The sequence below is a fragment of the Meles meles genome, chromosome 5 (genome assembly GCF_922984935.1).
Source record: "Meles meles chromosome 5, mMelMel3.1 paternal haplotype, whole genome shotgun sequence".
Classification (NCBI taxonomy): Eukaryota; Metazoa; Chordata; class Mammalia; order Carnivora; family Mustelidae; genus Meles; species Meles meles.
Genome location: NC_060070.1, coordinates 150,177,410 through 150,196,051, shown reverse-complemented (window position 1 = coordinate 150,196,051; position 18,642 = coordinate 150,177,410). Strand labels below are relative to the sequence as shown.

General features: G+C 42.4%; 1 protein-coding gene and 1 long non-coding RNA gene across 6 annotated transcripts in view; one reads left to right on the top strand and one right to left on the bottom strand.

Annotated features, from left to right (window-relative positions):
• The window catches only part of RIPOR2 (RHO family interacting cell polarization regulator 2), a 226,434-nt gene that overhangs the window by 74,223 nt on the left and 133,569 nt on the right, over positions 1-18,642 (top strand). The gene's annotated exons all lie outside the window — the stretch shown is intronic.
• LOC123941420 lies at positions 1,802-3,721 on the bottom strand. The gene is made up of 2 exons (XR_006818277.1): positions 3,618-3,721; positions 1,802-2,182 (listed from the first exon to the last, which is right to left on the bottom strand). It is a non-coding gene; the product is annotated as an uncharacterized LOC123941420 (long non-coding RNA).

The following is an 18,642-nucleotide window of genomic DNA, read 5'->3' as shown; positions in this document are numbered from 1 at the left end:
ACTAGATTCATATTTGGGCAATCCAGTTGTTTTTGAAGGATTTTTCCCTTGAAAGGGACTTCTTCCTTATCCTGAAATAACAAATCTTCACTCTGAAGGTTTCAGAGAAGCTCTGTTTCTCAATTCACCAAATCTGAGCACTGCTTTTTCCTCCCAGGTTCATTCCAGAATAAACAGGCAGGCCTGACCAACCCTAGGTTATCCATTCATCTATCAAGTTTTCACTGACCTTAGGCTGGTTACCTAAAACCCACTGCTGATGAAACAGCTTTGTTTCTTTTAAGATTTTATTTATTTATTTGAGAGAGAAAGAGAGCACAAGCAGGGGGAGAGGGAGAAGCAGGCTCCCCGCTGGGCAGGGAGCCCGATGTGGGGCTCGATCCCAGGACTCTGGGATTGTGACCTGAGCTGAAGATAGACAATGACTGAGCCACCCAGGCGCTCCAATTAAATAGCTTTGGACTATATATTGGGGTTGGCAGAGAAGTGAATAAGCACTTCTAACTTTATTTCTTAGAATTTAGTTCTCAAAATAGTTACACACAGGATAATTAGGATTTCAAAGATGTTTCTAGAATCCATCAAAACATTAGGGCAACATTTCAATAGGAACAATAGTTACCCTCCCACTGCTGATGGGCCAGTGACTGGACCTCACTATTACCTCCCATCACTAAGTTTTTATAAAAATTAGAAGGTGTTTATTAATATAATTCCCTGAGGTTTCTTATATTTGAATAAAAAATACGAAACTACTCTTTTTTTTTTTTTTGAAATAAATATTTGGTTTCAGTTTCCTCTAATGCTCTGGGTAGACCTTGCTTTGAATCAAGAATTGGTAGTTTGCTTCCTGTTCCAAATGTCTTGGTTTAAATTAACATTTATCTTTATAATGATTACAAAGAAATACAAAAAAGTGGAATCCATGTTCCTTGTAGATCTTTTACAATGTTCAGAGAAATTTCAAACAAAAAATAGAAACTATTGGTAATCCTACCATGCATTAGTGTGTTTTTTTCCGTATGGATGGTTTATTTCCCATATAACTGGTTTCATACTATATTTGCAGTGGGGTTTTTAAATTTTTTTCTTAACACTGCAAGCATTTTCTAGCATAATTTAGTCTTCTTCAAAAACATAATTCAAATGGTTGCATAATAAACAGAGTATGGATCTCTCATAATATATGTAACTATTTCCTTATTCTTAAACATTCAATTGTCAGAAAATTTTTTGCCGTCATAAATAATGTCATAGAGGTATGTTTGCATATATTCCTTGTTCCTTATTATATTCTAGATCTGATAGTCTCATGAGGGGTGAGTATTTAGGAGACTTTTAGCATACTGCCAATTTGCCCTCCAACAAACCGGACCAACGAACACTCCACCAGTGTTTCTTTAGCTGTTAGGCGTTTGGTGCTTTTCTGAGTTTATTGTTCATCTGTACTTCTTTTGCATATTGTATCCTTGACCCAATTTTGTTTTGACTGTGCTGTTCATCTTTTCTTTTTAATTTAGATTTATTTATTTTACTTGGAAGAGTTCTTTGTTAAAGGATGTTTCCCATTCTCTTTTGTACTTGTCATAGATCTGAAATTTTTACGTGTAGTCAGACTGCCACGGTTATTGGGGAGGACTACTATTCTTTTAGGTTCTTTGGCTGGCTTCATAATTACATTGACCTAAAACACATCAGTGGGAGAAAAAGAAATTAAATTTCATACCTAGGTATGCGAGCTCATTAGAAAGATGAAACTCAAAGAAGTGACCCAAGCACGCAGCTTTTATACCTTTTAAACAAACAAACAAAAAACAAAAACAAAATCCATTTGTGAAAAAATTGGCAAAATGAAGCAGTCTGAGTGTGGGGTGGTAAATTAGTGGTAAGATTTGTGTATGCAGTCTTCTTGGCCCTGAATTCTCTGTCTCTGGTGACAGGGATGTCTCTCTAGCTCCTGCTTCATTCCCTCTGATTGTTAAATGGTCTTGCATTGCATGAATAGACCACAGTTTACTTGTCCATTCAGCAGGCCACTTTGACTTGTTTCCATTCTCCGGCTGTTATACATAATGCTGGAGCAGGTGGGTGGCTCAGTCAGTCCATCTTGATCTCAGCTCGGGTTCCGATCTCAGGGCTGGGAGTTCAAGCCCCACAATGGGCTCCACACTGGGCATGGAGACTATTTGCCAAAAAAAGAAAAAAAAATCTTTATAATGCCATGATCATTCTTGGACAAGTTTTTGGGGGGACATAATCTTTTTTTTTTTTTTTAAGATTTTTTTTTTTTTATGTATTTATTTGACAGAGAGAGATCACAAGTAGACAGAGAGGCAGGCAGAGAGAGAGAGAGGGAAGCAGGCTCACTGCTGAGCAGAGAGCCCGATGCGGGACTCGATCCCAGGACCCTGGGATCATGACCTGAGCTGAAGGCAGTGGACTTAAACCACTGAGCCACCCAGGCGCCCTCATATGGTGATTTTTGAGGAGCTGCCAAACTGTTTTCCAAAGCTCCTGCAGCATTTTACGTCCCCCCCCGCCCCCCCCAGCAGCATGTGGGGGCTCCAGATTCTCCACAGCCCACTCAACGCTTATTATCTGTCTGTGGGATGTGGCCATCCTGGTGGAAGTGAGGTGGTATCTTGTTGTAGTTTTGATTTCCATTTCCCTGATGAATAAGGATGTTGTGCATCCTTTCATGCGCTAATTGGTTACCTAAATCTTTATTTGTAGAAATATCTATTCAGATCAAATGAATATATTTTGACAGATGCCTCCTCCTCTCCCTCCTTCCCGTCCTTCTTATCTTCCTTCCTCTCCTTCCATTACTTATTCACTGATTTCTGCCTAAGAGAGTGGAAGAGCTGAAATGTGCCTGTGTCCCTCAGCAGGTGGACAAGCCAGCACCCGGCATGGGTACTGGCCCAGGATTCACATTAACAGATGTTTTCTATAAAGATCTCATCCTATCTCCCCACAAGGTAAAGGCACCGCTCAGCATTTCGTAACTTACTAGGAAAACATAGCATTTTCAAGGTTATGGTCATTGGGGAGGGTAAGTGCTATCGTGAGTGTTGTGAAGTGTGTAAACCTGGCGATTCACAGACCTGTACCCCTGGGGATAAAAATACATTATATGTTTATTAAAAAAAAAAAAATTTGGAAGGGGAGGCGAACCATAAGAGACTATGGACTCTGAAAAACAACCTGAGGGTTTTGAAGGGTCAGGGGTGGGAGGTTGGGGGAACAGGTGGTGGGTAATGGGGAGGGCACGTTTTGCATGGAGCACTGGGTGTTGTGCAAAAAGAATGAATACTGTTACGCTGAAAAAATAAATAAAATGGAAAAAAAAAAAGGTTGAAAGGGCTTTGAAGAATCACTCAGCCTCTGCACCCATGAGTTCCTTCTATCATATACCCTGTCAAATCGTGCACACATCCAGTGACAGGGAATTTATTACCTCCTGAGGCAGTTCATTGTGCTGCTGGACAAAGAACTTTTTCTGGAGAGTTCTTTGTCATGCAGAACTTACATGGACTCCGTGAAAGCTTCCACATCCTAGTTCCACTCTTTGAGTTACTACAAAATCCCCGAGGCTCACCCACATATCTGCAAACCTCTCTCCTATGTCTCTGAGTTTTCTCTTCTTGGATGTAAACATCATGATTCATCCAGCTGTCCCTCGAGCACTGCCGATTCTGTACCCGGCCTCCACCAACCTTCTGCAAGCCGCCTGGTTCTCTCCGTTCTTTATCAGAGCGTGGCTGCCAGGATGGGAGGGGTTAACTGGACAGGAACAAGTCAGATGGAAATTTTCTAAGCTTTGTGGTTTAAGATCGCATTCATGTTTTTTGTGGCTGGCTGTGGTGCAGTTGACTGTTACGCCAAGTTTCATCATCACCTAAAATGCCGGCTTTTCTTTTGTACGTGAACTGCTGATGAACACCTCTGCGTGTATGCTTACCTTGGCAGGATCCAAATACAGAATTTTATCTTGACCCTGATATATGTCATATTAATAATAATATGTCAAAAGCTCCGTGTTCATTATTATTTCGTTGTGAATCTCACAAGCACTCTGTGAGGTCAGTACAATTACCGTCTTCATTTTCGAAAGGAAGAACCGAGACTTGGCAGTTAGTTATCTTGTTCCAAGTCACACCCACACTTGCTGACTTCAAGGCTAAGTTCTTAGGCAGGTCCCATTATTGCCTCCTATGGCTTTGGAGCCCAGCACTCCAAGCCAGCTCAGCAGGGTCACTGCCTTCACGCACTCCGATCAGCATATCTGGCAAGAGTGGACTCTGTGCGTCCATCGAGCTCAGAGTCCCCAAGCTTCCCCAGCTGCTTCAGGAAATGAAGGGTACCTTCTCCAGTGTCCCTCCATGCTTCTATCGGAGAAGCGCTGTTTCGTCTTTTGTATCTTGGGCTTTCTTTTAATGATGCGTAGGGAGAAATATAATGCTGCCAAAAATAAATTTGCAAAGTTTACATTCTAGACTAGTAATTAAAATTTTAAAAGGGCCGGTGATAAGAAAGAACCATAGCGGGCTGCCAGTTCCTGCCAGGTAGGCATTCAGCTCGTCCTAACCTGCTCAATCATCCCTGTATCCGCCATACGTCTCCATTCTGCACATGTGGATATCCTGAAGTGACTTCGGAACCCACATGCCACGTGTCCCCCCAGTCTCCCTGATGCCAGTCTCCCTGGCAAATGAAACAGTGACATCAGGCTGGCTTGTTGCTATTGGGCCCACATCATCGCTACGGCGAGCGTCTACTCTAAATGGAAGGAGTCTGTATTCAGCCTGTTATTAACCACTTCTAAGTCTCTACAGACCCTCCCTTTCGTAGCCTCTGTTAGTATTTTGTTCAACAACGACAACAGCAGCAGCAAGACAGTTATGGCTCACCCTGACCATGCCAGGCACTGTTCTGGATCTTTGTCCCACTAGCACAAGGAGGTGAGTGCTGTCATCGCTCCCATTTCCGGAGGGGGCAACTGAGGCTTCAAGAAGCCAAGCAAGTTGCCCAAGATCACAGAGTCCCAGGTCTGGGGTCTAAGGACCTGGACTCTAGTCCCACCCACTTCATCCCTAAACCATGTACCATCTCTAAAACCTCAGTCTCCTTGCCCATAAAAGACAATAGCGAGTCTCTGTGCCATTCAGGGCTAGCTGGAGGATTAAACCAGATTGTGTATTATCTCACAGGAAAACGACTACTATATTCTTCCCAATCATCCAGTAACTTTTTAAAAAAAATTTTTTATTAACATATAATGTATTACTTGTTTCAGGGGTACAGGTCTGTGATTCTTAAGCTTTGTCTCCCTCTCTGCTATCATTTTTTTTTTTCTCTCTGGTATCATCTTGTTTCATTTTTCCCTCCTTTCCCCTATGATCCTCTGTCTTGTTTCTCAAATTCCTCATATCAGAGAAATCATATGATAATTGTCTTTCTCTGATTGACTTATTTCACTCAGCGTAATACTCTCCAGTTCCATCCATGTCATTGCAAATGGCAGGATTTCATTTCTTTTGATGGCTGCATAATATTCCATTGTGTGTGTATATATATATACCACTTCTTCTTCATCCATTCATCTGTTGATGGACATCTGGTTCTTTCCATAGTATGGCCATTGTGGACATTGTTGCTATAAACATTTGGGTGCACATGCCCCTTCGGGTCACTACATTTGTATCTTTAGGGTAAATACCCAGTAGTGCGATTGCTGGGTCGTAGGGTAGCTCTATTTTCAACTTTTTGAGGAATCTCCACACTGTTTTCCAAGTGGCTATGCCAGCTTGCATTCCCAGCAATGGTGTAGGAGGGTTCCCCTTTCTCTGAATCCTCGCCAACACCTATCGTTTCCTGACTGGTTAATTTTAGCCATTCTGACTGGTGTGAGGTGATATCTCATTGTGGTTTTGATTTGTATTTCCCTGATTCCGGGTGATGTTGAGTACTTTTTCATGTGTCTGTTGGCCATTTGTCATCCAGTAACTTCTGCCCTAATGGAAGCTTTAGGCCATTTAGAAGAGGGGCCAAGTGTTTGTTATAAATGGATTTGTAGGTGCAGTGAGTCACCTGGGAAATGTGCGCGGGGAGCACTTGCCTTCTCACCCACCGTGTGATCTTGGTCACCCTCACCAGGTCCCTGTTCCTCACCAGGAGGATGAAGGGGTTGGAGCTGATGGTCTCCAAAGTCCTCCTTCCTCCTACCTACCACACTGTGTTTCTGTGTGTGGCAGAAGTGGGCAGTGTGCTTTGTCCACGACGCTGCACTTGGATTACAGCCTAAACCAAACATCTCCCCAGATCCTTCTCTCTTCTCTGACACTCTAACCCTCCCACACACCATCTCCTTCTGCTTCACCACCCAGAATTCTGTGAAAGGAGCAGATTTTCCAACCTGTGGCCTGCTCGTTTCCTAGCCAGAGTTCTGAGACACAGTAATGATGAGAATGTTTTAGGCTCTGCTGGCTCTCTTCACAGCCATCCCCAGACACTGACCAGCTCCCCTAATTCCCAAGGGGGAGATCCTCCTTTGTTCAGTCAGCAGCTTGAATCAATCTGTAGAACTAGGAGGGAGGAAGGCATTCCTGCTCTCTGCGGCCCACCACCAGGGCATTTAGAGTGAAGGGTAGTTATAAAGGAAAAGAAGCCCACCACTCCACACCACCATACACCCCCTCAAAGGATGTCACAGGGACAGAAACTAAAATCTATGGAGTTCCTACCATAGGCCAGATACTCTGCCTGTTAATCCTCTTGAGGGATAATGACATAAGTGTCTATTTCATTAGATACAACTTCTTTGCTGTAGCGAGTCCCAAGGAAACCAGGTACAGCATAAGGGACTGCACTGAGCTCATTACTTGACCCTGCCTTTCCCTGACTGTCGTGTGGGTTCACCCGGCATTGCCATACCCTGCCCGTTCTTCATCCTTCTTCCCATTTAGGTAGAAATAAACACAGGGATGAGCTTCCCACATAACGTGACTTCCTCGTGTGTAATTGTTGGAGTGAAAACTTCCCGGTTGCATATCTGCACAATGCCAGTGATTACAGTGATTAAATCAATCCAGACCAATTTCATAATCATCAAATGTATAATTTCCCAACTCGGCAGAGCCCCAACACGTGGCATCCCAGCTGTCTATACAGGGATCAAAAATACAGTATTAAAACATTTGGGGCTAGGATTAGGTAATTTTGAAAATGTAAGACCATATTAATAAGGATGATGAGACTTAGTAAACTCCATGCAAATCTGGTTTGTGATTTCCCCAGGGGTGACTTAACTTCTGTAGCTCAAATATGAAACAAACTCTCATTGCCCCCCCAGAAATTGCCTCACTATTTTATTCCCAGAATCATTCAATTATATGTATAAGCTTAATTATTTTATTATTCGGTTTGTTATTGTTCTGTAAAGAGCTTTGCAGGGCGCCTGGGTGGCTCAGTGGGTTAAAGCCTCTGCCTTCAGCTCAGGTCATGATCCCAGGGTCCTGGGATCGAGCCCCATATCGGGCTCTCTGCTCAGCAGGGAGCCTGCTTCTCCCTTTCTCTCTCTCTCTGCCTGCCTCTTTGCCTGCTTTGTGATCTCAGTCTGTCAAATAAATAAATAAAATCTTTAAAAAAAAAAAAAAAAGAGCTTTGCAGGAGGCCTTAACGCAGGCCCTGCAGAGACCTTGATGCCCATCTGTCCCAATGACTTTATGACTGATTCTGGGCCCCCAGGTCGAGATCATGAGCAACACATTGAAAGGAAAGAGAGCCTCAGATGGGAAACATGGTTTCACAGCCTCTGCTCCTTCTTGGAGAAGAAATAGTAGCTAAAGAGAAGAAATTGGACCAGAGCCAAGGAGGGAAAAGAAAGATTGTATATTCCCTTAGATGCTTTTCACCCAATTCCACTCTGTTTCTGTGATGAGGCACCGTTTTCTGCCACAGTTAATTTTGCACAAGTTTCAAAGTATACTGTTCATTCCTCTGTCATCATCCAAGATCCTACATATGTCCAGGGTTTGAAACCCTTGCGGGACACAGGAAAATTAATTTATGGAGCATTGTGTCTACCATGTATAAGTAATTTTGAAAGTACGGATGGGGATGGGGCGGAGCACATGGAGGTACTTCTGCAGGGGGCTGCCAGAGTTTGGCTTCTAGACCCAGGGAAGAGTTGTGAGAGCGTCTGCCTTAAAATAACTCATTAGCTGAATATTTGTTTGTGTGTGTGTTTTCCTTCACGATCTGCAGGTAATTTGTAAAAGCATTCACCACCTTAATTAGACCAAATGACCTAAAAACTTCTCCCTTTAAGGTAGGCAGAATAGTGACCTCCCCGCGCTCCCCCCCACCCCCACCGCCCCTGAGATGTTCATGCCCTAACCCACAAGACCAGTGAATATGTTTAATTGCATGGTAAAGGGAGATTACAATTGCAGATAGAATTAAGGATGTTAATCAGCTGACCTTGAGATGGAGAGATTTTCCTAGAATATCCTATGAGACCCACTGCTGGCTTGGAAGTTAGAAGAAGCCCATAGGGCGCCTGGGTGGCTCAGTGGTTTAGGCCGCTGCCTTCGGCTCAGGTCATGATCTCAGGGTCCTGGGATCGAGTCCCGCATCGGGCTCTCTGCTCGGCAGGGAGCCTGCTTCCCTCTCAGCCTCTCTGCCTGCTTGTATCTCTCTCTGTCAAATAAATAAATAAAATCTTTAAAAAAAAAAAAAAAAAGAAGAAGAAGCCCATAAACTAAGGAACCTCTAGAAGCAGGAAAGGCAAGTGAACTTATTGTCCCCAAAAAAGCCTTCTGTGGCTCTGCTGAGAGCTTGCTCTCAGCCTGATGAGATCCAACTCAGACTTCAGACCTCTAGAACTATAAAGTAAGAAATTTGTCTTGTTTTAAGCCACTAAGCTTGTGATAATTTGTTACAGCTGCTCTAAGAAACGAATACACACTTTTCCTTGCCAGGTAGCTCTGCTCACTGAGATAAAAACAACACTCCCTTTCTCTGTGAAATGGCCTCCTCCTTCCTTTCCTCTACAGAAGGACTTCAGACTTCATGTTTTCTCTACTCTTTATTTTTTAAAATATTTATTTTATTTTACTTTATTTTATTTCTAAGTAATCTCTAAGCCCAACTCAAACTTACAACTCGAAGATCAAGAGTCACGTGCTCTACCGACTGAGCCAGCCAGGCACTCCTCTACTCTTTAATAGAAACTTTTACTAAAGGAAGATTCCTGATCCCCAGAACTGTTCATTCTGCTCTACTGATAGCTGCTATTAAGTAGGAAATTTAAATAGACAACATTGGATATGTCCTTATCTTTCTCTTGTAACATTAGCTTTAAAAAAAAATTCAGGTGTGTTTTATTTCACATTTTGAAAATATGTTAATACTTTTGATTAATTTTAAAAATTGAAAACATAAAAAGAAAGTTAAATATAATTTCCCATAATCTCATGATTGAAAAATTATCTAAGGAAAAAATATATTCATACAGCAAACAAAATCCAGGGCCTGCCTCAGATTTAATAGGAGATCTCCCTCCACCCAGCTCCACCCCATATAAAGCTGGGATCCCAAAGGATTCTATCTCAGTGTAAGAGTGAACTAGAAATAAACCCTCCCCAATCCTATCTCCACACCCACACCCACCCCTCTGGGAAGACTAGGAATTATGTCGAACCTTCAAATTCACAAGAGGAAAGAAAAAAAAAAGAGAATTTAGAATCAGAAGCTGGTCCTAATAAGGGCTGGCAGGGAAAATTCATATCACCTGGAAGCACCGAAATTCCTCATGCCAAGAATTTAATTTAGAAGAGTCCAAGCTGATGGGGACTCCAGGTACGTGGCAGAAACAACATTCTGAAGGGAACCCACCTTTGTCCAGAGCCTCAAGTAATTTCCATAAATGAACTCACAAGAAAAACCAGTAGTTCAAGCAAGAGAGCAAACAATAGGGCAAAGAACTCTCGAAAGTTAAAAATAAGGAAATAAAAACCTGCTAAAAATTAGCAAACATTTGAGCAGTACTTCACCAAGAAGATTTACAGGTGGCAGAAAAACACACAAAAAGGTGTCCAGTATCACTTGTCGTTAAGGAAAGTGCAAGACTAAGATGAGTTCTCACTACGCATACATTAGAACAGCTAAAATGAAAACTGACAATGCCAAATGTTGGCAACGATGTAGAGAAACTGGATATTTCAAATACTGCCAGGGTGGGGGGCTATAAAATAGTATAGCTACTCCAGAAACTAATTTGACATTTCCTTAAAAAACTAAACACATACTCGCCATATGACCCACCCCTCAGCATTTATTCCCCAGAAATTAAAATTTACGTCCACGTACCACCCGGACACAAGGTTCATAGCAGCTGTATTTGTAGTATCTGAGAACTAGAAACAACTACTGACATCTGTCCTAGGTGAATGGTTAAACCGCGGTTAGCCAACCATAGATGACTATTTGGCAATACAAATGAAGGAACCATTGATGCACACAAGGACTGGGATGGACCTTAAGGCAACATGTTGAGTGAAGGAAGCCAATCTCAAAAGGACACACACTGTGGATCTATTTATATCACATTCTCAGCATCATCAAACATTTGATACCAGGTTGATGGCGGCCAGGGATTAGGAAGAATGACTGGAGGGGGAAGGAGGTCTGAGGAACTGGAAAGGGGCGGCAGCCGGGGACCTTTGTGGGGACCGAATGGTACTCCAGCTTTGGTGCCGTGGTTGTTGCAGGAGTCTACACATCAATGAAACAACACAGAACCACACACATCCTGCGCCGACGTCAATTTCCTGGCGTTGCTACTGTGTGTCGTCAACCAGAATGTAACCCCTGAGGGAAACTGGGGGAGGGCACATAGGACCTCTTTGCGCTATTTTCTGCAACTGCCTGTGAATCTCTAACCGTTTCAAAATAAAAATTTAGAAGAAGAAAACATAAGGTATGAGAATTTCCCACCACAGATGAATATTTTTTTCCAAGAAGCTAAATGAATCCCAAGGAAAAGAAATCCACATAGATGTTCCCATGCATTCACAAACCCACATATATACATACACCCTTTTTTTAAAAAATATTTTTAATTTGTGTGAGAGAGAAAGAGAACAAGCACAGGGAGAAATCAGAGGGAGAAGGAGAAGCAGGCTCCCCACTGAGCAGGGAGCCCGATGCAGGACTCGATCTCAGGACCCTGGGATCATGACCTGAGCCGAAGGCAGACACTTAGCCAACTGAGCCACCCAGGCATCCCTACATACACCTTTTTTTAAACAAAAAATAGGATGGTGCCATACAAAACTCTTCTGCAGCTTGCCTCTTTTCTTTCTGATACAAATTCCATTAGAGACATTTTTATCCTCATCTTCCCCGTGAAATGCCTTACACTGTAGCGCATTTCATAAATGGCTGCATAGTATTCTAATTCTACATTTTTGTTCTTAGGATTTTCAGGAGATTTGAGACTATGCCGAAATTTTTGTGAAAAGAATGAACATTGTCTTTCCCTCACATGGTTTGCTAATTATTGACCTGAGTGTGGTAGTTTGGGGAAGTTAGGTGAACCGGAGCCATCTCAGCAGACGTTTCCATACCAACAAAACAAAGGGATTAAGGACCAGAGGATTAGATAATCCTGGCCCAGTGGTGGGATTTGGAGCTCAAATTCTCTCCCACCTGGCCTCCATCAGAACAAAAATATTTCAAGTCCCTCTTCCATTTCCAGATCACTGAATCTCCATTGCATCCTCAAACAAATACAGCTACTGACATTCTAATCTCTCTCTGAAAGAGGAGCAGATGTACATCATTCTTTAAACTAAGAGGTCTTCATACAGCGAACAGTGGCCAGAAGGTGTATATCACCTTTTTACACATTCCACTCTACAGTCTCCTGTTTTAGCTGTAAGGCGCCGTTTTTCTAATTCTTAAGGAATAAGCAGTGACAGGCTCAAACCCTACTACAGAAAACGAACATGAAGTTCCTTTTTTCCCCAGCATTCCAGGCAATACATACTATTCTGGAAACCAAATATAAAGCTGAACTGTGAAGGGAGGGTATGAAGCTGCCTCCTTTTAATGATAACTGTGCCTCCCAGTGGGATGGATTAATTAGGGAGTGATTGCAGAGTCCTTTAAAAACCACAGTACTGTGTATCTCTGGCGTTAATCCTGGAAAAGTGGTGTGTTAAACCTTTTTCCTGGACCTAATAGTCATCTTTTAGGAGCATCTTTCAATTCTGCCCCTTCCAGTTTGCTCTAATCCTGCCCTCGATTCAGGCTTATCATCCCCTTCTATGAGTCTCCCCCTTACCTCTGAACTCTCTCCTCCTCAAACCACAATTTATATCACAGGGGGAAAAAAATCTTAAAATAGTTGGTTTTTTGGTTTTCGGCTTTTTTTTTAACTACTTATCTCTCTTGCAAGGCCTTCAGTGACCACATGGAACCTATCATTTTAAATCCAAACAACTTGTTCAAGCAGCAAAGCGGTAAACTGGAAGGAATTCCAGCTGCATACTCTGATTTTCCTTATTCTAGTGCTCAAGGTCATCGCTACGCTATGCAATCACATATCCCCTGCCACTCCCTTCAATGAACCTTCCACTTCAAAGCTAGTTAGCATAGGGGTTCAACACATGGCTTCTGGTGCCAGACTTCTTGAGTGTGTACCCTGCCTCTGCTACTTGCTTGTTGTGAGACCAGGTCCATGGTGCTTAGCCTCTCTGGACCACACTTCCAGTAAAAGTGCCCACCTCGCAGGGTTACTCCGGGGATTAAATGAATTAACACAGAAAAAGTGCTTAGAACCCCACCTATGCCTACAGTAAGCATGAAATAAACAAGGACTTTCCTTACTGCTGTATCCTCAGCACCTAGGACAGCGCCTGGTGTAGCGATTGGGAAACTGAGGCACGCAGAGCTGACATGACGTGCCCCAGAGTATGCCAGTCCTAAGAGTCTGGGCTGAAAGTCCAGGTTACAGGGTTGGGGTCTGAGACTGCCCTTCTGAGTACCACGTTATACTGTATCTGCCTCGTCCCCTGGCTTTTCACCCTACAGGGACTCCTTCCATGTTGCTCAAGTTGCTTACTAAAATTTCATAAACGTTAAAAATCAGGCCCTTTTCACACACGGTACTCCTGGCCGGGAAAATTCTCCTGTCCAACAAGGATCTCCCCTCCATCCCTTAGATTCTTATCGGCACAGCGTCCCAAAGTGTTCTCTTCCTCTTCAGAATTTTTATGGCACTTTAATGGCCCCTAAAACTCACTGGCACTGACCACATCCTGTCTTGTAATGTAACTTGTCTTTTTTTTTTTTAAGATTTTTAATTTATTTATTTGACAGACAGAGATCACAAGTAGGCAGAGAGGCAGGCAGAGAGAGAGGGAGCAGGCTAGAAGCAGGTTCCCCGCTAAGCAGAGAGCCCGATGCGGGACTCGATCCCAGGACCCTGGGATCATGACCTGAGCCGAAGGCAGCGGCTTAACACACCGAGCCACCCAGGCGCCCGTAACTTGTCTTTTTTTATGTGCCTCTTTCTCCAACAAGGCTGTAAATCCATTGAGGAGAGACCGTGTTTGCCTTCTGGTTCTTTGTGTTCCTGGCAGGGACTGGCATGGCTCCTTGCCCAGACCAGACTCTCCTTAAAGTTTGCTGATGGATAAACAGGTATAAAAAGCAGCTAGAAATGGACAGAGTAGAGCCTTATTCTCACCGCTGCCCCGTTTGGGGGCTGCACCTCTCTCACAACAGTGCACAGAGGAAGAGCTTGGGAACTGGAGGTTCATAACCTGCGTCCGCCATATCTTACCTGTGTGTGCTTCCCACACCTGGTTCTTCCCCTGTAGAGGGCATGTCTGAAAACAACTGCATCTTTTTCTGGAAGTTCAAGAAAATCTAGACAGACATCTCTCCTTTCTCCCTGAACTTGGAGCCATTTGAGACTTAGACACAGGAGATAGGCAGAAGAAAACCAGATGTCATCCAAATTACTGGAAATGCAGACACACTTCCAGGGTAGGTAAAGGCTAGGTTGGATAGTGTGCCTTACATCTGGGGATGGAGAGAGAGGCTGATCCTGACCCCTCAGCATGAGGTGGACTTACCCACCCAGTCAAAAGCAGGTTGGACCAACAATGGCTTCCCCCATGGCATGCTGCCCTGGCATAATTTTACATCAAAAAAAAAAAAAAAAAAAAAAAGATTAAAAAAAGAAAAGGCAGAACATGCAGGCAGCTGGCTCCAAAGGGGAGAGAATGGGACTCCTTGGACTATGCTCGGAGCCATCTTTCAAATACACGAATCAGCTCCGTCACTCTTCATCCACGGAGTCTGAGTGAAGGACCAATGAAGCCAGGAGCATTTCTCTAATGTGTGGAGACCTACAACCAAGACATTCCCCACACGACAGCCTCAGTCTTCGCTCACTGGACTTAACCATCACATCCAAGATCAACCAAAAGTGAGGCAACCTTCTCAAGGAGAAAGGTCAACAGCCTACTAGAACAATCTGCCCAACTTCCTGGGACCATTCCTCTACTACCCACCATTGTTCTGAGCAGATCCCCGTAGGGTCTGTCATGGGAAACCAGGGTTTTGCTTTGGAATTAATCAGAACAGTACAGTAATTAATTTAACCTGAAGGCCCCCTGTTTGGGTTAAATTTTGTCCCCTTAAAAGAAAATCTGTTGAAGTCCTAACACACAGCATCTCAGACTGTGATTGTATTTGGAAATGTGACTATATTATTGTCAATGTGATTAGCTAACTTAAAATGAGGCTATGGGGAGTAAGGTGAGCCTATCATACCATATGACTGACGTCCTTATAAGAAGACACAGAGACAGGGAGAATGTAGGGAGGACACAGGCAGAGACTGGAGTGATGGGTCTACGAGATGAGGCACACCAAAGACGGACAGCTGTCACCAGAAGTGAGGAAGAGACAAGGAGCAGAGTCCTCGGGAGGAACCAATCATGCTGACACCTCGATTTTAAACTTCTAACCCCTAGCAGCATGAAGTAATAAGTTGCTTTTGTTTAATACCACCCAGTTTGTGGTATCTTGTTCATGGCAGCCCCAGGAAATGAATACACTCCCCAGTGCCCAAGATCAAAAGTTGACTCTTCCTCAACCCAAATAATGGGCAGACACATTCACAGTGTGCCTCCTCAAGGATCGAAGAAAAATGCTTCGTGAAGCATTGGTTATTCTCCTTGTTGAAATAATAATTTCAACAGGTGAATTCTGAGAAATCTTTAATTTCTTCTTTCCAAAGGCTTATCCCCCCATATTAACATAAGAATTCAATGAATTAGGAAATAATTAAGAAAAAGATAGGTTGTGGAAATACAGAGGTATTTCAGTAGGCTCTCAGGCTGTTTTCACTTCCGTTTTACATGTAAGCAGATTTGCATGTGTGTGCTGCAGAAATAAATCTACCGGACATCAATATTGTACTAAATTCATCTTGAACTTGGTTAGCCTCCGTCCATCCATAGACTGTTTTCAGTCCAGATACAGATACAAATTCTCTTTCACTCACTTCACATGAATATATGCATTTGCACACATTACTGCCCCACACTGTAATAACCATATTTAGTAGTTAGGGTTCTATAGCATTTTCCTGTCAAATAGAGTTTGTTTACCTATCCTCTGCTTCTTGGGCATTGAAATATTTTTCCATCTTTGCCCATTATAAATAACACATCTTTGTATTTTTTTAAATTCTCTTAGAATAATTCCTTAGGTTATTTTCCAAAAGATATTCCTGGGTGAAACTATTAACAGTATGTTCCATATCGCCATGATTCTCTTAAAAAGACTTAGGCAGTTGACCTACCACAAACATTTTCAGAATGATTTAAGTATTTTTTAAAAGATTTTATTTATTTATTTGACAGACAGAGATCACAAGTAGGCAGAGAGGCAGGCAGAGAGAGAGGAGGAAGCAGGCTCCCTGCTGAGCAGAGAGCCCGATTCTGGGATTGATCCCAGGACCCCAGGACCATGACCCGAGCCGAAGGCAGAGGCTTTAACCCACTGAGCCACCCAGGCGCCCCATGATTTAAGTATTTTTAAACTTTTGTTTAGCAGATGTATAATACCAAACCCTATGTTCTTCTTCACAAACCTTGAAAACATTTTATTTTATTTTTTTAGATGTTATTTAAATTCAAGTTAGTTAACATATAAGGTATTACTAATTTCAGGGGTAGAGAAAACATTTTAAAAATTGGCATTATAGGGGCCCCTGGCTGGGTCCCGTCGGTGGAGCTTGTGACTCTTGATCTCAAGGTCGTGAGTTTGAGCCCCACGTTGGGTATAGACATTACTTAAAGATTTTTTTTTTTAAACTTGGCATTATAACCAAATAACTTATGTAGCTAATCTATATTTGTTCCCTACGTCAGCATGAGAGTAACTTCTCCCATATATCACACACATAAAGTCCCTGGGAAAATTCTTAGCTATTTTTACAGGGCTTTCACTTTACTTGTAGAGCTGAGATTCACCAGATAGTTCTGCCATCATGAACTCTACAACAGCAGGACTTAAGAGGAGACAGGCTGTTTCGATAATGAGCAAAAGATAAAAGGATGGTGTGATCTGGTGTCAGAAAAGATACCCAACTAAATTCAACTCAGGCAAAACCTACTCAGTCTTCCACTGAAAAAGGAAGAAGAACAAGATTACAGATTTAGTTCTCTGTTTTCTTACTTTCTTTGTTTCCTTCTTCCTTTCTGGGGGTATAATTTTGGGGGGAAAAGGAAAGCATAAAGAACAAATTTTAACTTATGCATGCCAAGACAACTCAATGGGGAAATTTTTCAACAGATGGTTCTGGAACAATTGGATATCTAAATCAAAGGAATGAGTTTGAGCCTCTTCTTTACGCCATATGCAAAAATTAACTCAAGATGGATTATAACCTAAATGTAAGACCCCAAACTATAAAATTTTTAGCAGAAAGCATAGGAGCAAATCCTAACTTTAGGTTAGGTGATGGTTTCTTATGACGCATGAGTAACAAAAAAATAATAAATAAACTGAAGTTTAGCAATCTTAAATTTTGTGTATCAAAAGAAATCATTAAGAAAGCACAAGGCACAGAATGGGAGAAAATATTTGCAAATCACATATCTGACAAAGGGCTTGTATCCACAATATATAAAGAACTCTTACAAAGATAAGTAACCCAATTTAAAAATGAGCCAAGAATTTATAGAGACATTTACCCAAAGAAAAATATACAAATGGCCAAAAAACACATGAAAAATTGTTCAACATCAGTGATTAGAGAAATGCAAGCCACTACAGTAAGATACCACGTCGCCTGCACTAGAATGGCTAAAGCAAAAAAGACAGAGTAACAAATGTTGATGAGAATGTGGAAACATCAACACCCTCACACATTGCTGGTGGGAATGTGAAATGGTACAAATCACACGCCCATGCAAAAAAACCTGTACATGAGTGTTCATGGAAGCATTATGCTTACTAGCCAAAAAAATGGAAAAAACCCAAATGTCCATTAACTGATGAATATATACACAAAACATGGTATAGCCCTACAATGGAATGTTATTCACCCATTGAAAGAAATGAAGTATTGTCACATGCTTTAACAAGGATGGACCCTGGAAACATTATGCTCGATCAAAGAAGAATGCCCCCAAAGACTGTATATTATGACATCGTTTATGCAAAATGTCCAGAAGAGACAAATCCAGAGACACAAAGCAGATTAATGGTTGCCTAGGGCAGGGGTGAGGTAGGGAAACTGGAATAGGGTGGGGCTACCAATGGGTACAGAGTTTCTTTTTGAGGCACTGACAATGTTCTAAAATTAGATTGTGGCACATGACTACACAACTCTGAATATACTAAGAACCACTGAAGTAAACACTTCAAGTGGGTAAACATTATGGCATATGAAGTATGTCTCAGTAAAGCTGCAAAAAAAAGTTTGTTTTAATTGTGCCTAATCCTGCCATCAGAGATAATACTCTTAACGTCTGCCATATTTATAAACATTGCAGCCCTCCCTCTGTGAGGGTTTAGTGAGTGCCAAAGGGGGAAGTCATAGGAGTGTAATGGTTAGACCAGAGGCAAGTTATCTTTTCTTCTCTCCGTATTAAGGTTAGTTGATTTATTATCCACATTTTCATCACAGCCATAAGATGGTAATATGGAGACTTATTAGTTAAGCCAAGAGCAGATCATAATCACTGACTCCCCTCTTCTTCACCCATCCAATCCATCTCCTTCAAGGAAACACCTGAGTCCACTTGTTTCTCTCCATCCCATTTCTACTGCTCTGAAGGCAACATCATTTCTCACCAAGATCATTGGAAGAGCCCCTCCAATGTTTTGCCCTGCCCACACCCTTGTGCCTGGATACCCATCTCTCACGCGGCATCTAGAGTAATCTCTCTCCTGTTTAAAGCTCTTCAGTGCCTCCTCTTACACTGAGACAAGTTAAAATTCCCTTCAAGTGACTCACAAGACAGTGGCTCCTACTGCCCCTTCCAAGTCCAGGACTTCTCACCTCCCACCCACCTAGCCCCACCTTCCCTTTCAGCCACACTCCAT